At 40.9% G+C, this 24,996-nt stretch overlaps 1 protein-coding gene across 3 annotated transcripts in view; it reads left to right on the top strand.

Moving 5' to 3' along the window:
* Window positions 1–24,996, top strand: part of DENND1B (DENN domain containing 1B) — a 223,955-nt gene that overhangs the window by 40,577 nt on the left and 158,382 nt on the right. The gene's annotated exons all lie outside the window — the stretch shown is intronic.

The raw sequence follows: 24,996 nt of genomic DNA, 5'->3' as shown, positions 1-24,996 counted from the left end.
ATCATGTTCCACAGGACATCTGGCCTAGGCAGATGCTCCAAGCCTCAGGTCTATGGCTCAATGTTTAGTGCAGGAAGATTCCAATATAAGCTCCTCCTGACTGTTACCAACCACGCATAGAACCCTGTATGCATACACTTTCTCCAGATATTGACTAGCCATACCAGCTAGGAGATTGTGGACTGAAAAAGTAAATTTTCCAAACGCTGGATTTAACTGTATTGTGCTTTGGGCCAAATGCACATCAAGGACCAGAGATTGAGCACCATGAATTTAGAGGACTGCTCTGTGGAAGACAATGCATACACACAATATAGTGTTCTTCAACTGTGTGACAAAATGTACATGTGTCCATACTATATTGTGTGTGTGCATTTCCAAATTCCTACTAGTTATGCCAATTTAACTTACACTGCTAATTGGTTATTCCAAGAAAGCATGCCTGTGTTTGTTTTTTGAACGTTGTCATTCCAAACTATTTTTAAAATTCAGTGATCTCTAGTTACTTTTCTTATTTTTTGCCTGTACAAAACATCTATTTTTATTCAGTAGCATTGTGTCTGTATAAGTATTAGCATGGGCTGTTATTTTTGTACCAACACTGCCTGCTGTCTCTTGAATTTACCTACAAACCTAATGAAGTTTCCCGCATATGCTACAGTTGCTCATTTACTTGCCTTGTAAAGTGCTTGACAAGGAGTTGAAATGTGTTATTGCTGAAGAAACTCATTTAAGCAGTGCAGAAAGTTGCAAAGGAAATAGGTGAATAAGCTTTTAAAAATGGGAGCTTAAGATCTTTCCGATTTAACAACATCCTGTTGTTAATGTTGATAGTGATGTTGCTCTGGTGCCCCAAAATACAGAGATCCTGAGCAATAGTGTGTACTGAAGTGTTAATCTTATGTTTCCTTCCTGAATCACTTATTTCCAAGAATGTAGTTTTCAGCTTGAAGATAGGGCGATACTTATATACTCATGGGTAAGTCTAGAAATTTTAGTTTAAAAATTGACCCCAAAAACCTGAGTTGATTTATCCATGCGTCAATGTAAGTACTGTACTTTAACTCTTATCAAAAAATGAACCATCCCCTGGTGAAAGGCATGAGTGTAATCTGTTCAGGAAGCACTGACCCCCCCCCCCCCCCTTTCTTTTCCGTCCAGCCCTTAGTATGAATGGAAATAGTTATGCCAGCTGGACTGTTGTAAGCTCTTCAGCGTTGTTTTCCTTTGCTTCATCCTTTACATCATTTGTGACATATTCCTAAATTTTACCTTCAACCTATATATGTGTCATGTCAAAATCCATAATTTTGGCCCCAAACCTGCCCTCAGTTTACAGATGAGGTTGACTTATAGTTGAATATATATGGTAATAAAAATACATAATGTAGGATAGTGCTGCTTAAACTGTCTGATATGGGGGACCAGTGGTCTCCCCTTCCCTGTGTGGCAGGAACTAGTATCATATTTGTATTGCAGCTGATACTTGTGGACTAGCACCCATCCATAGACACATCAAGTAGCATTGTTACAGGAAGCTGTGGGAAAGTTTTTCAGCTACATAATTTCTCGACTGTACATTGGACCCTTGTTATACGCTGGGGTTTGGTTCCAAGATCCCCCGGGTATAACAAAATCTGTATATGCTCAAGTCCCATTAAATATAATGACATAGCAAAATGGTGTCCCTTATAAAAAAATGGAAAAATCAAAGTTTGATATTTGAAATGTATACTTTTTTTGAACCTTTTCAAACTGTGTATGCTTGAATCCGTGTATAAAAAATCAGTGTATAAGAAGGCCTACTGTACTTTAAATATGGGAATGAGTATCAGAAACAGAGCTCAGAGGAATTCAGCCTGAAATAGTCATTGGTTGAAAATCTCTGCATATTCACCCGGGATTAAATTCCATTCATCCTCCTCCTCCTCTTCATCATCATCACCATTAGGTTGAATTTCCCATATTTGAAATGCTTGGGACAAGAAGTGTTTGAGATTTTGGGTTGGGTTTTTTTTGGATTCTGGAATATTTGTATATAAACAATGAAATATCTTGGGGATGGGACCACAGCGTCATGGGGAGGGGGTGCAGACCTTAATGGGTGACACCCCAGAGGAGGCGTAACACCTGATTGAGGCCTCCTCCTGATCAGGGCAGGAGGGATGAATGCTTGTCCTTCCAGGACAGGGGTCAGCAACCCCCAGACTGTGGGCCACATCCGGCTCGGCGAGGCGGCAGGACTGGCCCCAGCACGGTCCTGCCGCCGCCACCGCGGCGCCAATTCCCTGGTTGGGGCCCAGATTTTGCTTTGGATGCGGGCCGGGCGGCGCTCCTCCTCCTCCTTCTCTGCGTGCTCCCGCAGCGGCCATCCACCTCCTCCTCTCCCACCTCCTTTCCTTTGGGTGCTGCACGGCTGCGCAGTCTGCCCTTTTCCTCCTCCTCCGTGGCCCACCTACCTCCTCCTCCTCCGTGTTGGGCCGCGGGCACTTCCACTGGCCCTGCGCGCGCCCTTGCAGGGCCGCGTGCAGGGCTAATGAGGAGGACTTCCTGAGGCTGGGGCTGAACAGCCCGACCCTTCTCCAGGCCGGAGCCTGTGAGGGCTGGCAGGGGGCGGGGCTGTTCCAGCCCCAGTCTGCCCCCATTGGCCAGCCAGGCTCAGGAGGAGGAGCTCCTCCTCTGTTGGGCCGGGCTGCAGCCAGAGGGCAAAGGAAAGGGCCATTTCCTTTGCCCTTTTTTGGCGCGGAGGAGGAGGAGGAGGAGGAAGAAGAGGAGGATGAAGAGGAGGAGGTGGATGCCCATTTACAGTATTTATTTTGGTTAAGTGTGCTGTTTTTAAAGTGCATTTTTTGCAGTATTTATTTTAATTAAATGTGTTTTTAAAGTGCATTTTTTGCAGTATTCTGCTTTAACAATGATAGTGGTGATGATGCTGATGATGATATCAGTCAGTTTCTGAGACATGCACTCTTTCTGAAGGTGAGACAGTGTGACTTTCCAAAGTGCATTTCTGTGTATTTTCGGTGCTTTTAATGCTAAAAGGTCTGCTTTAACAATGATAGTGGTTTCGGCCACCCCCTTTGGCTGAAAGGGCTCGGCAGAAAGGGCCCCTTGGAACCCGTTCGGCCGAAGGAAGGGGCCGAGGAGGAGAGGGCAGGCACACGGCTCCTCCTCCCTGCGGGGCTTTGGCAGCCCTGAGGTGTCCTTCGGAGGACACCTCAGGCCTGGCAAAGCCCAGAGGACAGGAGCAGGGGCCATGCGCCAGTTTCTCCTGCCCCTCATGGGCCCTTACTGGTTCTTACCTGTCTTTGAGAGGCAGCTGGGGGCCAAGGAAGGGCAGGAGGAGCAGGTGCACGCCTGTCACCCCCTCTCCCAATCCCCCCCCCCACTTCTAGCTGTCTCTCAGACAGCTGGAGGTTGGGAAAGGGAGCAGAGAAAGCTCCGCCCCTCGTGGGTAGAAGCTCCGCCCCTGGAGGGTGGCAGCTCCACCCCCAGCACACGGCCCCGCCCCCGGAGGGTGGAAGCTCCCCCCCGGCCTGCGGCCCCCCCCCCTCTGAGGGACAGCAACCTGGTCCCCGGCTCAAAAAGGTTGCCTACCCCTGTTCCAGGATCCTCTGTCTCTGGGCTTTTATCCTTAGAACAGAAGCCTGGTGACAGAGGAGCAGGTGGGGCAAACAATTGCTCTTCCCGGCTGCTCTGTCGCCAGGCTTTCTCACTGGGGAGGAAGCCCAATTATAAAGGAGCAGGAGAGGCAAACACACCCTTTTTGTCCTCTCCTGCTGCCTCACTTGCCAGGCCAGGATGACACAGTGGCTGGGGAGGTGGGGCAAGCAAGTCAGTGGGAGAGAGCAGGGCAGGCCGCCTCCACCCCCCTGGCGGCATACCTCTATATGGGGTGTCACCATAGGTAGTGATGTCACTGGGTGGGACCCAAACTTAAACATGAAATTAATTTATGTTCTGTATACACCTTATAAACATAGTCTAAAGGAAATTTTATGCATAATATTTTAACATTATTTTGTGCATGAAACCAAGTTTGTGCACACTGAATCATCAGAAAGCAAAGGTATTACTGTCTGAGCCACTCATTTGGACAATTTTGGAGTGTTTTGGATTTCAGAATTCCAGATAAAGGATACTCAGCCTGTATAATATTTGTATTCTGCTTTCCTCCCAAAATTGGGACTTCAGGTGGCTTACAGTTTAAAAGAACAATACAGTCAAAAACATACAAAAAGTGCACATTTAAATAGAATTAAACTAGTCAGAAAATTAAAGCACTTGAAATATTTAGTTAAAATAATAAAATGCAATTAAAAACATTAAAAGTCTATTTAAAACAGTTCAGTTTAAAACAATACAGCAGCTCCAACCCATTCTTTAAACGCTTTCTGCATTAAAAGCCTGTCGGACTCAACAGTAGGATAGAAGGGAGATGGCCATTCTGGTCTCCCTGGGAAGGGGCAGCCACTGAGAAGGTCCTTTATTGTTTCCCCACCAACTGTGCTTGTGATGGTGGTGGGGCTGAGACAAGGGCCTCTCCTGTTCATCTCAGAGCCTGGGCCAGCTCATACAAGGAGTTAGCATCTCCCTGGATGTTTAAGGCTTTGTAGGCCACAACCATTGCTTTGAATTGTACATCTGCATTGCTGTGTACACATTGTAGTTACACTATAGACTGTGTCAACTTCAGCATACCTAACATTTAGAGTTGATATTTTGCTTCACCTTAATATGGAGTAGCTTCCTCTTGTTAAGCTGCCCTTCACTGTTGATTTGACACTGTGTTAAGCTTTACTTAAGTGGAACTCGGAGGAAATCTAAGCGCTGTTTGATAAATTCATGACCAGGTACTGCCAAAACCATGGAATATCAGATATCAGCTAAACGCTTTCAGAGTAATTTTCAGGACTGGCTGCACTCCTGCCTTTTAATTACTCATTTATCTAGTTTAACATATTACGGTAAGATTTCACTTTAAAAAAGAAACCATTGAAACTGTAAGATTTGTGCTTTACTAAAGAATAAAGTTTTACATCTTTCCTGATACAGGTTGAGTCTCCCTTATCTGAATATATGGGACCAGAAGTGTTTTGGGTTTCAGATTATTATTATTATTATTTTGATATTGGAAAAAAACTGTGTATGCATATACGTACATAATGAGATATCTTGGAGCTGGGATCCATGTTTAAAATCATTTATATTTCATATACACCTTATACACATAGCTTGAAGATAATTTTATACAGTATTTTAAAATAATTTTGTGCACGAAACAAAGTTTCAGTTTATACTGAACCAACAGAAAGCAAAGGTGTTCCTATCTCAGCCACCCACGTGGACAGTTTTAGATTTTGCAGTATTTCGGATTTTGGAATTCCAGTAAAAGGAGACGCAACCTGTAGTTTTATGCCAAAGCTGATTGTAGCCTCCTGATCTGTCGTTCAAATGAACTGTATGGTTTAGGGGGCACTTACATGACAAGCAGTCTAGAGCTTTTTCTCCTTCTCTTATAGACTTGACATTTTCTTAGTCTATCAGAGTTGGAGGAGATGAGCTGTGCCTGCTAAAGTTCTGTCTTGCATTTCAAATGGTAACACTGAATAGGCTACCTGTGACTCTTCTGTTTTATTTCTGAGAATGACATCTTCTTTCCTGGCCAAAGCTCTTGAAGTGGTGTGTGGTAAAATGGAGGTGCACAGGAGATTAGGCATGCAACAAGAGCAGGCTCTGTTTTTTGTTCTACATCTTATCATGAAGTTTATAACTTGTTTTAATAAGATTCTTATGTAATAAAAAGGCAGTAATTTTGTGAATCTAAATTCTAAATTTATTTAAGTTGTAGCTCTGTGAAAAGGGCAAATTACAGAATATTAAACACATCAAGCATGTGAGGGCCTGACTCTAGCATTTAAGTGTAAATAAATTTCTTATACATTGTCATCCTTTCCTCCACTCATTTTTGTTTTTCCCCTTTTCCTCTTTCTCTTTTTGAAAGTTGGTCTGCATTCTAGACTATGCTAAACCGTGGCATGAGTGTAATAAAAATTTTGTACTGCTGACAGTTGAAGTTATTTCAGTCTGGGGGTTTGTTTGATTTTTAACAAAGAATAAATAATTTTTGTTTCATTGAAAAAGAGAACTTCAAAACAAAATGATCCAAGCTAGATCTGTGTGTGTGTGTGTGTGTGTGTGTGTGTGTGTACGCCTTAAAGTTACCTGTCAACTTATGATGACCTCATGTTTGGAGCCTCTGAATTCCTTTGATTTCTGCAATCTGCATATTGACGGATTTTTTTAACTAAGTCTAAGAAATAGTTCCTGGTAGACTATACAGAACTATATAACTATTTTTGCACATACTGTAGTGCCATTGGTTTGTCTGGGTAATTTGATCCATCAACCACAATATGTGTGCCTGCCACTTGATGAATAATGATTACATTTGTTCAGTCTGCATTAGTGTGCCATCATTCACTTGTTATGAGACAACCGTAATATATGCCCCACCCTAGATATCTTTTTAGCTTAAATGAAAAGGGCTTAGACTTAAAACAACAACAACTTTAGAATAAATAAAGTTGGGATAAATATATTTTCAGTGATGAACGGTTTGAACGCCATCTCATACTCTGTGCACTTTAAAGAAGCACATGGGCTGGTAGCTGCATCCCAGTAAAATACATGTACTGACCCAGAAGGGAATCAGTGCCAATGATTGTTTAAAGCTCGGGCCTCTTAAAGTTTTCTTCTATCTCTGTGTTAAACAATGGAAAGTTTTACCGTATGTTCAAATAACATCTTCATCAGGTTCCCAACAGGATACCTTAGTTAATTTTCAGTTGAGTGCTTGATAGGATTTTCCTTTTCTGGCTGGTTGAGTGAAAGTCTAGACACTGAGAGAGGAGGCTTTAGTGGGGCCTCACAATATAGGTATTGTGAATGTTAAGTAGGAGCAGCTTCCTCTGATGTACAGACTCTGTGACCAAACCAATGGTACAAAGATGTGGCTTTTGTTCCAAAGGAAAGGGGCTAATCTAAATGCTGCACAGTGTGAAAAACTTTTTTTATGCAAGAGAGGAGAAAAAATTGCCTTAAAGGTGAGAGGTCAGGAGTTTAACCTCTGACCATAAAATAAGAGACTAGCAAAGGGCGGGATGAACAGGGGCAGAAAGAAAAAACCTTTTCAAGTACTCTGTCAATTGTTTATTCAAAACGGGTCAAGGAGATGATTGTCAGGGGTGGTTACATGAATTCTCATAAGATGCATGATTTCTACTGACTTGTTTCTTGTAGTTTTTGAAGATTTCTCTCGCTCTCTTCCTTCTGTAGTTTGAAGTATGGACTTTTTGGTTCTTTAGTGCAAATATACAAACATCTCTTTGATTTTCATATAAAGATATATTCTAGGTTGCCCTGTCTAAATATACAGACTAACTTTATTAGTTTCTTGAATTTGTATTTTTTTCATTGGTAAGAAATCTGAAACCTTTGCTCAGTTATAAAGAACAAATTAATCCCATGCCTCTCTCACGTGGTTTATTTGGCAGGCAGTGGGAAGAGTTCCTTAGTCAATGCAGAGTTCTTTGGGTGGTCATTGCTATTGTGCAACTCCAGGGGAGAGCTGTTCTCAGTAGTAATGCAACAGAAATCAAGACATTTTGCTCTCTGATCTTATTTTGGCATTGTAAGTACTGTGGAATTTAGTCACAATCCAATTATAAAAGATGGAAGTTGGTGGTGTTAGTTAATAGCTGGATCTTCTACATGTTCAAATGTATTGGTCCAAGCTAATCTGTTATGCTCCTCTTCTTTAAGTTAAGCATCAGTTATCAAGAGTATTTAATATATGAGGGAGGTATTGTCTTGAGTTGGTGGCTTACGACAGGAAAGTGACTGTAACTTCCATTTTTTAATTTTTAAAAAATCATCTCTCAAACCCCCCCCCCCCAATCTTACTGATTACAGTACTTGGAAATAAATCAATTGTTTATTTCAACATAAGTGCATGTCTGATTAGAATAATATAAAGCAAATAAGCTTCCACACAGAACTAGACCTGTAGGTAGGCATTTTGTGATGTTGTCACAACAGTTGTAAATGATATTCCCATTGTCCCATATATGTCCCATGTCATGTTGTCGTTGAAACAAAGATACAGAAAAGCAGGAGAGTACAGTACTTGGATAACAAATATTTTCTTTACCTTCTGAAAAGTGAGAGGGCAACAAATACAGTACATGCTCATTTAGGAGTATCCAGAAAGGATGAACTTAGACTATGTTGCATTTAGATTTTGTTGTTTGTATTAATTAATTAATTAATTAAATATTTAAATGCCACCTATATCAAGAGATCTCAGGGAAGCTTACAGATAGCATTAAAACAGGTTAAAGGGTTGAAAACACTAAGATAATTTAAATAAGCTAAAACATATTAAACTATATAATAAGTTAATTTTTTAAAAAAATTAAAAGTTTTATAAATGATATATAACAGTCTCTGGGATGAATTAATGAGGCTCAAAGACTTTGGTGAACAGCCAGGTTTGCACTTGGTGCCTAAATGATATGAATGTTGGTGACAGTCAGGCCTCTGGGAGAGAGCATTTCACAGTTGGAGTGCCATGGCTGAGAAAGTTCTCCCCCATGTCTCAACACAATGTATTGACCTCACTGGTGGAACATGCAGGAGGGTCCTTCCAGATGACCTGGGGTGAAGTGATCCCTCAAGTATCGAGCTCTCTAGGGAAATGTCATAACAAGTACCTTGAATTCAGACCAGAAACATATTGGCACCCAGTGTACTTCTTTTAAGACTGGCATTACAGTGCGCCTGCCCCTTGCGCAGGGATCCATTATGGATCCCTCCGTGTAAGGGGAATTCTGCATGTGCTGGAGCCCCATTGGAAGCAATGGGGCTTGCACCTGCAGCGCACAGCGCGTTAGTTCTTCTGGGGCGTGTGACAAGCTCTTCCGGCATGGCTTTCAGTATATGCTGATAGCCGCGTATGGCGCGCCCGCGTAAAAGACAGGCTCGCTATACATGAAGATTTACTATACTATACTATACTATACTAGAAGATTTATGGTACAACACTTTACAGATATAGAAGAGACTTTCTTATTTCTCCTGGACCTATAATTCTTGGAAACTCTCTCAGACAGGAGTATGATTAATCCCTGGATCTCCCTTTTGACATTTAGGGGGGACACAGACCGGCACTTTGTGTCCGCATACTCGACACTGTGACCCCACTCTCACGGCACCATTTTGGTGTGCACCCATTTACATGGCACGTACCATGATGATGCCACTGTGGTGCAGTGCCCAAACGGCACAGTACAGAAGGGGTGTCATAGTGGCACACCGCTGCGCCTATGATGCCCCTTCCAGGACGCTGAAAAGAAGCTGCTTTTTGCGGCTTCTTTTTGTGTCTTCTGGAAGCTGTAGTTGCCGCAGTCCCAATCCAGGGAGAAAAGGGGTGGCTGCATACCTCCTGTCTGTATAGCCCCTTATTTATTTTTAACAGCTGGTTAAAAAAACAACACACACACACACACAAGAGTGTAAAGTATTTGTTGGGACTAAAGGTTACATCTAGTCAATTGTAATTGAAAGACTGAATAATTTGCTTACTGAATTGAGACGCCTCAAATAAAACTTCTTTTTAGGGACACATACAGGCCCTGCCTGTATGGGACAAATAAATTGTCCCCCCATGTGCTTTCAGCAGGGAGTTCAGTTGATGCATGGACCAACCCCAGTTCTGATGCAAGCAGTATGGATATTATCTGGCCAGTTCAGCACCAACCCTGGGGTATATCACCCTTATAATTGATCATAATTGATTAATTGATTGAATTTTTAAAATTGATTAATTGATTAAAATAAAAAAATAATTGATTAAAATAACTCACAATAGGGTGAAGCAGACCAGGACTGTAACGATTGGATGCTGCTAAAGTCCTCAACTGGCCTCCGCACTCTTTTTCTGGCTGACTTCATGTCACTTTAGGAGGCCGCGGAGTGACTGCCAGCCAATCCAGGGGAGTGCGCCATCTGCACACCATGCCCCCTAAATGGCCAGAAGCTGCACTTTTTGGTGTGTGTTTTAGGCCCATGTGATTGTTTCATTCTAACCATAGAGTGAGCAACCTGTGGTGGTGACAGACAGCAGTGGGTTTCCATCACATTTTCATAGACATATAATGAATATTCGGAAACTTTTACATTTAGAATAGACAAATTTCTAATAGAGGTATTTGAAAGGTGGTAGACATCACCTCATTCTTTCCAGAATAATATTATCAAAGAAAACCTGTCCCTATCTTCAAGAAACTTACCATTTTAATATTAACAGTGGGAGGATAATGAAGAGAAGGATGTGGCAAAGATAACAGGTGGTTAATATGTGCCAGAATTTGGAAGAATTATTTTTGGACTGCACTTTTATAAATACTGTCAGCAGCACAGTCAGTGGAGATTTTGGGAGCTATAATGCAAAAAGTGTGAGCTACGATGGTGTAGTGATTTGAGCACTGGACTGCAGCTGAAGACAAGGGTTTGAATCTCCACTTGGCCATGGAAACCCACTGAGTGACCTTGAGCAAGTCACCATTTACAGCCTCAGAGGAAGCTAAGGCAATCCCCCTCTGAACAAATCTTGCCAAGAAAACCCCATGATAAGGGGGTTTCACCTTAGGGTCACCATAAGTCACCATAAGTCAGAAATGAATTGAAGGCAAACAGGAACAACAATGCAAAAAATAATGTTTTCAAGCTGTGATGTACACAGATGTACATTTCTAAAATATTGCAAGTGACAGCTGTAGATTGGATTGAGATGAGTGAGCACATAAGCAGGTTCTTCCTATGACAGCCACTCTGTCCCTTGAAAAGGCTCCTGTGAGGCTTGAAGCTGAATATGAATGGCCATGGTGAGTAACTGAGAAAAGATTAAAATGTCCAAAAGTTATGTGGATGTAGTTTCTGCAATTGGCATCTATCTTACAGAACTTGCTAAGGGATAGTTTCCTGTGATTTCCCCTTTCTTTCAGTCGCTGTCGCTAAAGTCCATTCATTTCCGTCATGTCTTGTGTTTTTTGCAGGAGGCATTTCAGAATTAGAATAGGTACAGTATTACAGTACAAAGGACAAGGTAATTGGTACCTGCTCAGTCCTGTGGCAGAATTAAGTTTACCTTCCCTGTGTAGGTGTCTACTGACACAGCAATTCTGCATTCAACTGTACCCTTGCATTTTCTAATTTCTTTAGGGTATACTCATTTCTGCTTTGGGTACTTTGGCTGTTCATCAGTAGGCTTTCTAACCTTATGAGTTCTTTTTTGTTCCACTGAATAAGAATCTGGTTAAATCCTGTATTTATAAATCATGTTGCATAAATACAGCCACACATGAAGCAAGAATAGAACCTGGGGGGAACTGAGTTTCGGCATAAGGGAGAAGGCCTATAACTTAGCCTAGTGGCATGATTCCATTAAAAGGATTCTTAGCTGTTAGAGTAATACTGATTTTAGTGCAAGCAACCCTATTAACCTGTTTTCCTTGCTTTGTTCTTATCAGAAGTTTGGTGTTGACTTTAAAGACTGGTATGTGAAGAACGTCAAAACATAGATTTTCAGCTACACGTTGCTTGTCATAGATAAATCAATGCTTGAATGTATGCGGAGAAGCATTTAATTTTTTCCCCTCTTGTGCTCACGTGGAAGGCCCCTGGGACAGATGGCCCCTCACTGTTGATGGTTCGATTTCAGTGATCACCCACAGCTTCAGAGGAGTGTGAAGAAAAGAAATTGCTTTCTTTGTCAAGGTGTTTTCAATTCAATTCTCACCCATTAGCCCTGTTTCGTTAAGTTTTGAATTACTCCATCAGGTGACTGATGAGTGTATTTCCCTCACTTAGGCTATTGAAATAGGCCTGGTGTAAAATGGAAAAGGAAAACCAAAAATTAAATATATTGTTATTGATTAATAAAGTGTCTTTAATCTGTAGCACGGCTTGATATATTTGAACAGTTAAATGATATTGAACGTGAGTAGCAAGATAAAAAAGTTTAAAGGTAGTCTAGTAAACTTAGACTTTTAAAAGTATACCTTTATATTTACTAGTAGAAGTGAATGGTCACAGTTTAAATTTGATTGTGATTTTCTTTTTTAAAGCTGGAAAGAGTTTTTAAAGACTTCTTTGTGAAAGTGAGAATGGTTAGGTTCTCAAGTTAAATTCCTGGTGGAATCACAGGGCTTGCAAAATATAATCTGATACAGTTGGCAATGTCACAATCAGAGTGGTTTGAATTATGCTATCCTGGATATTCCCTGGAATGGGAATTGATCTATCAGATCAGGTTTGGCTTCTTAGTGTCAACTGTATTCCCTTGTGTCCCACTGCATAACCTGTGTTAAAAACAGAGGGTTTACATTTCCTTTGTGCAAAAAATTAAAAAATAAAATACAATAAATACTCTGGGAAAGATCTTTAAAAAACATTTTGTGGTTTAAAAACAAACAAATGTAAATCTCTCTCTCTCTCTCTCTCTCTCTGCTTTTCTACATATTTATTTCGGTAATGATATTGCTATAATAATATTATGGAGTTATGTATTTCAAGACATGTTGTGGAAATGTGGAATGATTAATAAACATAATTAATGGACTTCCATTTGTAAACAGACTTGGAATTCCCTGGGTATTTCATAACCTGCTCCTGCAGCCACATTGCGCAGCACAATGTTATGCTCATTTCAGGATTCAGTGGAAGCCTATATTCATCACATATTCCTGTTTTCTGCTTCTCAAACCAGATCCCTGTTCATTGAGCTACTGAAGAGTGTTGCTGTCAATGTGTATCTATAGTTGTCATTGTCATCTGCTTTGTCCACTTATCAACAGACATTTGCTTTCTGAGTGGCTCATGAGTCCTTTTCCTAGGAGACTTGTATGTGTTCTCTGCAGGCATTCTGCCTAGTAAACTATGCAACTGTTTTGTTCTTTCCTTCCTCCCTTGTCTGTGTATTGTACTATAAAACAGTGGTTGTGAGAAGTATAGCAGGATTTTAGCTTCAAAGGCTGGATTAAGATGGTTGAAGGTCTTGCAACAGTTTCAACAACAGTACTCTCCTCCTTGTACCTTGGATCAAACATTGACAAGAATGAAGACTGCAGTCAAGAAATAAGAAGGCCAGGAATGGGAAGAGCATCTATAAAAGAACTAGACCAGACCCTAAATTATAAAGATATTCAACAGAGCACTGACATCAGGATCATCCAAACCTTTGTATTTGCCATCACCATGAACGAATATGAGAATTGGAAAGTGAAGAAAGAGACAGAAAGAAAACAAACTCATTTGAGTTGTGGTGCTGGAGAAGAGTGCTGAAGATACTATGGATAGCTGAAAAGATAAACAAATGGGCTCTTGACTAGATCAAGCCTTAACTCTCCCTGGAAGCCAAGATGGCGAAAATGAGGCTGTTGCATTTTGGCCACATCATGAGAAGACATGACTCAATACAAAAGACAATAATCCTAGGGAAGGTAGAGGGCACAGAAAGAGAGGAAGATGGCACACCAGATGGCTAGGCTCAATCAGAGAAGTCACAGGCCTGAATTTACAGGCCCCAAACAGAACAGTGGAGGACAGATGGTTTTGGAGATGCCTCATTCACAAGGTTGCCGTGAGTCGGGATTGACTTGAGGGCAATTAATAACAACAAACTCTCCTCACCCCATGCCCAAAGTATAGACAAAAAGGTACCCAATCACTTATAAAATTAAAATCTGTTTCCCACCCTAAATGTTATTTATTCTTTATTTGTTAAGCGAAGTAGAAAGTGATGTGAAAAGAAATTGTGAAGTCGAATTCTGAAAAGAAATTCATATACAAGTCAGGAGTGCTATAAACCATGGCTTTGTAGATGTTGTTCAACTGCTGCTCTCATACTCTCCGATTACTGGCCATGCTTGCTGGAGGTGATAGGAACTGGAGTCGTATAAAATCTGGACAGTCATATGTTTCCTATCCCTGCAAATGAATACAAGAGAGGCACACTTAGGTATGTATGTCTTTGCATTCCCAAAATATGGGTTATTGCTATACTAATATGGTTCTTCTTTGGTTGTGACAGATGTTGAAGTGTTCAAATCAATACAAGATTGTGCAAATAGGCAGAAGGGGCTGGAACCTTTTGGACTATGACAGCCAAAATGACTCTAAATAGAACAAGATGTGAATATTATTGAGCCAATTGGAAGTAATGAACACAGTGCAATCACATTTTAATGTATACATAAGCATGGAATTCTAGCATTATTATTTTTTACTTTTACAAAAAGGAAATTGTAAAAAAGAGATTGAAAAAAAAAATAACATCTCTTCCAAATGCTTTGTAGGTTACTCAAAATGATAATAGAATTAATAAGCAGCACCAAAAGAGATATTAGGCAAAATGTGACTCCTTTCAGAAAATCCTGAGGAGAACAAAAAGAAATAAAAAAGAGACTTGAACAAAGAAAATGCAAGCTGACAGTAAGGTATGGCAGGGGTGCCCAACTTGGAAGGAGGTAGGAGACGAAATTAAGATCGTCTAAGGTTGTTCGGGCCACCAACAGTTTTAGGTGAAAGGTAGGACATTTAGGTGAAATGTAGGACATTGAAAAAAATGGGGGCATGACCAAATAAAAGCTGGAAGCAAAATGCAAATCCATACTACTTAGCCATGCTCAAAATAGAGGACATAGTGGAATACCTCCTCCTGTACAGGGAGGCTAAGATGGGGGGCATGTCTGGGAAAAGGAGAGAAAGTCTAGTCACCCTACCAGGGGGCAGGCCACCCCTCCCTCCCTCCCTCCCTCCCTCCCTCCCTCCCTCCCTCATTTCTTTCTTTCCCTCCCTCCCTCCCTCCCTTTGTTATTTGCTTGTTTGTTTGTTCCCTCCCTTCTTTAATTAATTTATTTCCCTGCTCCTTCCCTCCCTCCCTCCCTCCCTCCCTCCCTCCCTCCCTCCCTTCCAGAGCATGAGGAGGAGGATGGGGGAAAGAGACACCCACCCACTGCGTTGTCCTCCTCCTCCTCCTCTGCCAAGTCATTCACTTTTGAGTGGCCTGGGGGTTTTGTCAGTCAAGCAGGCTTGGTGCTTGAAGGTGAACGACTCGGCAGAGGAGGAGGAAGACAACGTGGTTGTCTCTTTCCCCCCCATCCTCTTTTGTCTCTTTTCTCCATTGCTGGAGGAGGAGGGGGAGGATGGGAGCCGTGTTGTCCTCCTCCTCCTCTGCTGAGTCGTTCGCTTTTGAATGGCCTTGGGGTTTTGCCAGATGGGCAGTCTTGCCGCTCAAAGGCAAAACCCATAGACCGCTCAAAAGTGAACAACTCGGCAGAGGAGGAGGAGGACAACAAGTTGGTTGGGTGTTCTCTCTTTCTCCTGTCCTCCCCCTCACTCACCAGAAGAAGGGCTCTCTTGCTGTCTGCTCTCTCTTTCTCTCACTCTCTGCCCTCCCGGCTGTCTCCACTGCTTGCCTGCAAAAGGCTCCTCCCTCTGGGCCTGCCTGGCCAGTGGGGTGAGAGGAGCTGTAATTAGCCCCCAGCAAAAGCTCCCCTGGGAAGCAGAGGCAAACTCTGGGGGAAGAGTCCATTGCTCCCATCCTCCAAAGCCCTGTGCGATCAGGCGCATGTTTAATCATAGAAGCATAGAGTTAGAAGAGAACCCAAGGGCTATCCATTCTGAATCCCTGCCATGCAGGAACTCACAATCAAAGTACCCCTGACAGATGTCCATTCAGCCTCTCTTTAAAGACCTCCAAAGAAGGAGTCTCCACCACACTCCAAGGAAGTGTGTTCCACTGTTAAACTGCTCTCACTGACAGGAAGTTCCTCCTAATATTAAGGTGGAACTCTTTTCCTGTGGCTTGCATCCACTGTTCCATATCCTATTGTCTGAAGCAGCAGAAAACATTTAAACATGCGCCTATCAGTACACTTAAGCACTCCCTAAGCGGTTTACAGTCTGTAAGCTAATTGTCCCCAACAAGCTGGGTGCTCATTTTAGTGACCTTGGAAGGATGCCAGGCTGAGTTGACCCTGAGCCCCTGGCTGGTATTGAACTCACAACCTTGTGGTTTTTGAGTGAGTGGCTGTAGTACAGGCATTTAACTACTGCACCACCAGGGCTCTTCAATTCTATGATTCTCTGCTCATCCATTGTCTTCAATGGGCTTAAGAATGTTCACTGCAGTTTCCTTGGGATGAATCAAAGGATTCACAGATAATGGCCCATATTCTACAATACCTGCTTGGTTAAATAAATAACAAGGAATTGTTGCAGGGTCCGTTTGTGATTGTTGTGGCCTTACTGGTGGGAATGGGGTAGAAATGTAATCCTCCTGCAATGTAAAAAGTTGAATTGACTGTTGCCCAGTAAAGTAGGTTTGAGGTTGTTTTTTTTACAATCATGGCAATAGTACCATGGTTGTGATTACATAGTGTTAGTGAATACGGAACTGTTATGGATCTGTAATTCTAGGTTATGAATCCATAACTGCAATACAGAATGCCAGTCATAATTATTAACTCCATTTTTTTCTGAATCATGATCTGCAAAACATGTACTGTAGCTCATGTGTTATAAAGAAAATGATTAGATTTCTCATAAACCTTTGCACTAGAGTACTTTTACAGTGATATATACTACGTATCCTGAGAGTAATTATACATTTGTTTGTTTATTTTATCTTGAGTACTCTCTTAATTTAGGTCTTAAAATCTCACATTTCCTTATTAAGATTGTATTCAAATAAATATTACTGTACTCGTTATTTGTCACTGACATTTACAGATGTGTTTAAATTTGTAGAAGATTCTCTGCCTGACAAACGCACTTGTTAACTCAATAGATATGCTGAGAATTCTTGTCTTAAAAGCCTTTGTTTTGTAGACAGAGAGAGGCCTAGAGGTTGGCATGTTCAATTTCATCTTGGTACTGCTCTTTGTGCAATGAACCTTCACTTGATTTAGGTTTTCATTTTGTAGCATAACTAATGGCATTACAGTAACACAGACGTTCCTTTATGTTCCTGGTGAGCTGAAAATGACTTTCCATTCTGTCTTTAAATTGTATAACAAGATTGGGCAAAAGGGATTGACCTTCCAAGATGGCTCCAGGTTGGAATCTCCTTTTAAAAGACAAAGGACAAAAAGACACAAGTTCATCAGTTCTAGGGAAATAGCAGAATCTGTATTAGGACAATTTATTAGCCCATACAAAAAGGTGTGCATAAAATAGTGTGCATGATAGCCATTCTAGTACGTTATCAAACCTTAATGTTTTTCAATAAAAAATTCCTTAAATGAGAGTCACTTGTAAGAGAGCTATTTTTTTAAAAGGTTGGCATGGGCGGTAGGAATTCATATTCTCCTGTCCTTCATGTGCACATTCTCTCTACCTTTCTTTGAGGCTGAGCAAATGGAGAGGAGAAAAAAAGTGAATCCTGGGCTTTTCCAGATTGGTTGGAAACCTCACTGTCTGCATGGCCTGCTCCCAAGGCAGGCTGAACACCCACAGGCTGTCTGTACCATGCGGCATTAAGCCAAACTGCTTGGTTTTCTTTTGCCTCCCACCATGGATATGCACCATTGCATGGACACACCGCCTGTGACCGCCAATTATCTCCCTCTTTCTGTCCAGCTGCCATCCCATTGGATGCCCCGTGTGACTGGCCACACAGTTTCACAAGCAATACACTGTAAGTGCATCGATGTGCCCAGTGACAAATTGGCAAAGTACACTGCCCACTCCGCCCCTTGCCATCCTGTTGGACTATCTGGTTTATGTATGTTTTAACTATATCCATTGCATTATTGGCGACCTGTCGTGTTTGTCATACTTTCACATGATGGGGGTTTGACAGCTTGATGGTGCAATGGGTTGATGGTGTAGCACAAACAAACAAAAACCTGTATGGCAAGCAATGGCACTGGTGGCTGCGTCTCACCGGTCCCAGGGCTCTAGACCACTTCCATATGCTACCTGGGCTTTCTCACATTTCTGCACTTGTGTTGTGGTATTTAGATATCAGTGTGATGATACACACTTTCCGTGTTAAGGCGGAGTATATGGGCTTCAATCTGCTGCAGTTTTAGCTTTGGAGTGTGGCTTGGTCCCAGTTCCACGTGATCTAAACATCTTGAGACTCAATATCTTCTTTGCCAGTGTGGACAACCCCTTCGTTCTTTCTGAGCTTGGATAAGTTTCTGCTGGCAGTAAGGACTCATGGTCAGTAATAACTAGGATTCCTTCTGAATGAGATTTGCTAATCTGATTGAGATTCTTGGCTGGACAGTGACAGCACAGATTTGATTTCTACATTTGGATTAGGTTGAGTAGAAAAGGGAACAGGCAGTCTGGCAACTCTTTCCCTATGCATTAAGTCTAGATTAGCCCTTCCTTGTTTGTTCCCAAATTCTAGGTGGAAGGAAACATTTATTTTTTAATTTTTTAAATTATCTTTATTAAAGGTTCTTTTTAAAACACATAAGACAAAACAAAAACATAATTCAGGGAAAGTAAGTTTTTATTTAATGGTTCCCCAAACAGGACCATTAAACATTACAGTTTTCCGCTGTAATGTTACTGTTTAAAGATTCTTTACTTACTAAGACTATAATCACAACTATACTTGCAGTTGAAGCTGGAGTACTTTGACATAGATTCATGAACACTTGCATGTATACTATACCAATGAGCATGCAACCCCCTTTGGCCAAAGTATCCTTCTTTTTTTGTAGGTTGCTTGATTTTACAAAGTAACTTTTCCCATGCAGCTGCTCCAATAAAGAGCAGACTTGTGACATGAGCAAAGTTCTTTTCATGTGTGAAAATGCACCCAGTTGGTGATTTGCATAAAAGTGTACTTTCAAGTATTTCCTGAAGTGGCACAGTCATTTGCATATTGTCTTTAATCCGACACGTTTTAAATGCCAGAAAAGGAAGCAAATGTTCTTTAGGGTTTTTTTCTTCTTCCTCTCCACCCTTTTTATTAAGTTTCAGGGGCTCTGTTTTGCCCTTGTTCTTTCTTTTGATTACCGGTGGTTGGCAAATACTGACTGCCTTTCCCCTCTTACTTGCCTTCCATTCAGCTCCTAAAACATCATCCACTTTTATCCTCTTGAGATAGGATTCTGAGACCCCCTCCTAAACTTGGATGTGTTTGACAGTAGTGCATCTGGCCTCTAATGTGTATATAAAATATGGGAAACTGATGAGAAGGAAAATTTTAAACTAATTATACTGGTGTTTTCATGGCCACTAGCGATCAGTTCTGTTTAGTATGTATGTTTAGTATCCTAACTATTTTGTATCTGAAAAGTTCAGCGCTGCTTACCAGTGTTGTTGGATTGTTAGATAAGACTATAATAATAGTATTTTTTCCCCAGTTCTGGATCAGGTAAAACAAGTATCATCATTTTATGCTGCGAACTGGCCCGATGTTTTTACCTTTTCTTAAATGATGTGGATTGTACAGTTTTATTTTGCAGTCCTCCACTGAAGCCTTACAGATGAAGCATTTGAGCACATCAAATGTGTAAATCAGATTAATGCTCTTTTAGCTGTTTTTGCCCAACGGATTTCAAGTGAGGACATTGGATTATTGAGAGATAACTTAACTGGCTCAACCCCACCCTTTCTTTCTTTGTACAAAGAAACATTTCTTTTACCCGTTTTTCTTAATTCCTTCAATTTCTCCCCTCACACTCTCGCTTCCCACAAAGCCATTGGATTGAAATCCTAGTTCCATGAAGCCATTCAGTTAACCTTACGCTGTTTCAGCCACACGTGTAACCAAGCACATATATGCAAAAGAATTTGACCCTGTTTACCTATATCTCTACTCCTTTTTCTTTCTCTGTTTCTTTGGATGAATTTTAGGCTTTAAGCTTCTTGGGCAGGGAGATATATCTGGCAGGCTGACAGGTCAGAAAGGAAGAAATTAATAAGAAATAGCAAAATGAGGCCAAGACAAGAGTTGAGAGGTGTGGAGATAGGGCTGTGGGGCAGTTCCATCAGTTGTGGTTGGTTGATTGAAAGATTTCAAGTCCAACTGATAGTTTTTGGAAAACCATAACTAAAATGTTAACGTAACATCATTATTTGAGCATAGCAAATATAACCTCAACATTCCCTTCAGAAGGAGTCTGGAAGGGCAGAGTTTAGATGTGTAGTCACACAAACTGTGCTGGTACAGAACATAAATATAAAATCATAATCAATCTTGGTTTGAATACCAAAAATGGTAGTATTCATTATACAGCTACATAAAATCAGAATAGCTATGGATATTATGAGAATAGTAGATTCTGCCATCAAGCCACCTAATTTCAATTTCCTTGAGCATCACTGGCTCCAAGGCAGGTCTGAGATACCCTTCCACCTGGATTTCTGCCAGCCTCTCAAAAGCTGAATGGCTAGTTAAAACACAGTAATCTGCCAGTTTCCCAGCTGACTATCTGTTTCAGGTTGGACTGTCTGCTTGGAAAAGCTAGTGGGTAGAAATGAATTCTTTGCGTTGCCAGCAGCTTGGAAGCCAATACTTGGCTTTGGAGAGTTGCCTTGCTTCTCAGCTTGGTAGGGGAAATTGACTGCTATTCCATTTAAACATTCTCCTTGGGACTGTCAATGGAGGTGAGGATGAAAGTACATGAAAATAACAGGAGTAGAAAAGTAGCAGAGATTATACTTTTGGATAACTGTTACAGTTAGCTCTCCACCTTTTTCATGAATACAATGATATACACATGCATATATTCTGAAAATAATCCAAAGTTACATGGGAACTGACCAAGCTTATCTGTGTATTTTGTCTCTGATTATGTTTATACATGCAGACCCTATGTGGGGCAAAGTCAGAGGAACCCCATAGATTTGTCTTCAAAACTGGTTTTGGTTTAAAAAGTGGTAAAATGTGTCTATATTTGACAGCAGTCATTGCCCTAAAGTTGAAAAATAAAAATACCATTGTGCAAGGTTAATTTTACAAAAAAACAAAACAAAAAACAAAACAAAACACTACGGTTATTCTGAACATATTTTCATGTTGAAGGTACAGAAATCCCATTAAATGTGGGAGCAAAGGTTAGATCACCTGTTTGATTATTATTATTATTATTGATGATACTGGCTAGGACAGACATGAGTTGTAATCCAGAACACCAGGAGGCTACCAGATTGTGGAAGGTGATTTAAGAAATTTTTAATTTTAGTTTCAGAGGATATACTTTCTTATAAAGATACAAATAATATTGCTTGCTTTGCAATACTAGCAGGAAAAATGCATGAATTTACTCTGTATGTTTAACAATAGAATATCCATTTTCTCTGCTAGTTTAACACCTGCAGGAAGTTTAACAACACCTGCAGGAAAAATGCATGGAAACGTGTGTCAAATAAAATGTATTAGTGTTGTTACTGTGTGCCTTCAAGTCATTTCTGACTTATGTTGACCCTCACATGAACCTTGCAAAATTTGTTCAGAGGAAATTTGCCTTTTTTGCCTTTCTCTGAGGCTTTCCCAGTGTCCTAGTCAGTGACGTCACTGGGGATGTGTGGTGGTGTGGCCTGCTCCAGGTGACACCCCAGAAGGGAAGGTGACATCTGATTGGATGCTTGTCCCTGCACACACTCACCCCCACATGCCCCATGGTCCCCCTGTATGCTCCTCTGTTCCTTCCTTGTACTCCCACCCCCTGCGCTGTCCCTGCTCTCCCTCACACACTCCCACCCCCTGCACTGTCCCCACTCTCCCCCATGCTATCCCTGCCACATGCGCACCCACCCCGGCTCTGTCCCTGCGTTCCCTCAGCCCTTCACAAATTCCTGTGCTCTCACCCCTGCATGCACCCCCCCCATAATGTCTGCATGCTCCAAACCCCACATGCTCCCACCCTGCACATGCTATTCCATCTTTTTCCTCATCAGGAAAAGGACGGGGTGGCACAGGGGAAGGGAATGCACATCACCCCCAGAAGCCCTGCCTCCACACCAGGTGACACCTGGTGTGGGGACGCCACTTGCCGCAGTCCAACATTCAAACCACTACATCACTCTGTTATTTTCTTCTGAGTGACATGTTTATTGACATAATGTTCAAAACATTATTATCAATTGTTATATTTCACTCAGAACTATGTAAATGTGGTAATAGTTTCTCATCCATTGTATGGCCTAGATTTTGCATTGTAAGGACTTGATAATTATAAAGATGTATGTGGGCAACCCTTCACAATACATTCTGCAAACACACTTATTTTTTGGGAGCCATGAGTGGGCATCAGATAATGTGCGGCTTACATGCGGCACTTGTCTGCTTTATATTCTGCTCTCTGCTGAATTTTTCAATTAGAGAGAGTATACAGCTGGATTCTAAACTGAATTGCAGTCCTGAAAATCTCCCAGAAATGTAATCTGCAGATGCAAGCTCCCTCATTTATATAAATAAAAATGTAAATGTTTGTTTGTTCAAAATCTTAAATCTCCGAAAGTTCTTCACTGATTGCTTTGAAATTTTGACACCGTGTTCCATTTGAATACATGCATGTTATACACACACACACACACACACACATGCACATACACACACACACATACACCTACTATTATATAGATGTCACACCTGTGGCAGGTAGAAATATGTTTTTTAAAAAAAACAGTGCCATCTGTTGGATGTAACAGCAACACACGCTATACTAAATACAGCATGCCCGTGTCATACGCGGGCGAGCCTTATGCGGCTTGAGCATACGCACTCAAGCCGCAGGGCGCGCACAGGGTGGAAGGGCCGGCGCGTCCCATTCAATTGAATGGGCATGCGAACCCGTTGCACCGCGTGTGCCGCCGCGCCGCCGCATAGGCGGAAATCGCCTTACGCGCCGGGATCCGGAACGGATCCCCGCGTAAGGCGAAGGCCCACTGTATTCGATTGGCGTTAGCAATCACCATCAGCAAAGCTCAGGCCAATCTTTAGAATTGTGCGGTTTAGATCTAGACACGTATTGCTGCTCACATGGACAATTATATGTTGCGTGTTCTAGAGTTGGCAAACCAGACAATCTATATATCTATACAGACAATGGAACAACAAAAAATATTGTATACCCGCAAGCATTGTGAAATTAAATATTTCAGAAACGTGCGCTTTCTCTTTTCTTTCTTTTCCATTTAACCAGACTGAGCCACAGCAACATATGGCCAGGTGCAGCTAGTTTAAAATGAAAGTGCAGGATGTTGTTGTTGTTTTAAAGGATGTCAGTGTGAATTCATCAGTATAGTGACATGTTCAGCAGCGCAAAGTTAGGTGTAAAAGAGTAAGGAATGGTCTCTCCCACCCAACTCTGAATGTGGCTCATCTGTGCCATAAACAAGGTAGAACAATCTTCTAAAGCCCCTTAACTGAGAATATCCTTTACATTTCACATCTACAGCAGTGAGGACGCAAGTTGTTTCTGCAGTGGTCTCACTATCAGCATATGTTGCCCAGCCTTACTGTAAACTTAGTAAAGTAAAGCCCTTATATAAGTACCTTGGCTGAGGGTTACCATTAAGTCTGGCACTTATGTGTACCTTTGAACATTTGTCTGTTGGGGGTAATCCTTCATCTTGGTATTTGCCAGTTTACAATTTCACTGTTTCCAGAAGTTTAGATATTTGAGCATATAAACTCTTTGGGATTTTCCTAATTTTCTCTATAATGCTCATTAAAATATCTCTTGATTTGACCTTATTCATATTAAGCATTTGGGGTGAAGTTAATATATTTAAGACAAATGTTTTATTACAGATATTGTGTGTGTTTTTGTGGTTTCTTATTGTATTCTTACATTCCTCAAATTTATGTTCATAATATTAATAACCAGATTTCAGTGGAGATCTTTACCACACTCAAAAGAATGCAAATATCTTTTCTCTCTCTCTAAAAAGTGGAAAGAATTTTGAGTTTGCACTGGTAAATGCCCAATGGCAAATGCAGCCCAATTCAGATTCCTCTCCATGTGGAACCTGTCTTTGGATGGACTGTCCTTAGCCCTGATCATTTAAGGAAGAAAGGGATGGTGTTTACTGTGATTTTGATCACTATGGTTATTCTAATTAACTCTATGAGATATCCCTAATTTGAAGATTGTGGGACAGTTGTTTTTTAGGTAGACATGTGTTGATTGTGGAGTTTATATCTTGGATTAAATTATCAATCTTGACCAAAAATTCTTGCCATTTTCACTATTGCAATCTACTTATCTCCTGTCCATGTGTGCTCCATGGACGTTTTTAAGGTTGAAACTTATTTTGTCGTCTGTAGATGGACTATTAGCTCTTTGTACCTCTTTCCTTTTGTGTTGGAAGCATTACGTATATCCTCAGAAACTTTGAAACTGACAGGTGTTGTTTATAAATATTTGTTGTAAAGTACTACATTTGTTGTTGAAGGTAGAACTAACTGAAGTAAAGGGTTACATTGGCTAGTACAAATCAACCAATAGAAAACTGACTGGCTTCAGTAATTAAATTTTTTAAGACTTAAAATTAAAATATTAAATTATTATTTTTAAAAAACAATGCTAGTTTGCATAGAATAATTTTATAAACATTCCAGGTGCCAATTTGCAACTGGTGATCATGTGGTTGTAGTATTTCATTTTCTTAGTCTGTAAACTAAAAATCCCAAATGTGGGGTAAGAAATGATGTAGGCTTCAGTTACAACACTTGAGAATCATATTTTGTATTTCTTCAGCTTCAGATTCCTGTTCACAGATTGAATATTGGAATTTCTTGGAAAGAACCACAGAGTTAAAAAACAATGAAAAAGAAAAATTCATAACATAATAACCTTCTACTGTTGTTTTAACAAATATGCAGGGAGTTTTATAAATATGATATTAAATAATCTTTTGAATAATCAAATATCTTAGTTTTGAGACACTTTTTTTATA

Source organism: Sceloporus undulatus, chromosome 4 (genome assembly GCF_019175285.1).
Source record: "Sceloporus undulatus isolate JIND9_A2432 ecotype Alabama chromosome 4, SceUnd_v1.1, whole genome shotgun sequence".
NCBI lineage: Eukaryota > Metazoa > Chordata > Lepidosauria > Squamata > Phrynosomatidae > Sceloporus > Sceloporus undulatus.
This window is presented reverse-complemented; position numbering and strand designations above follow the sequence as displayed.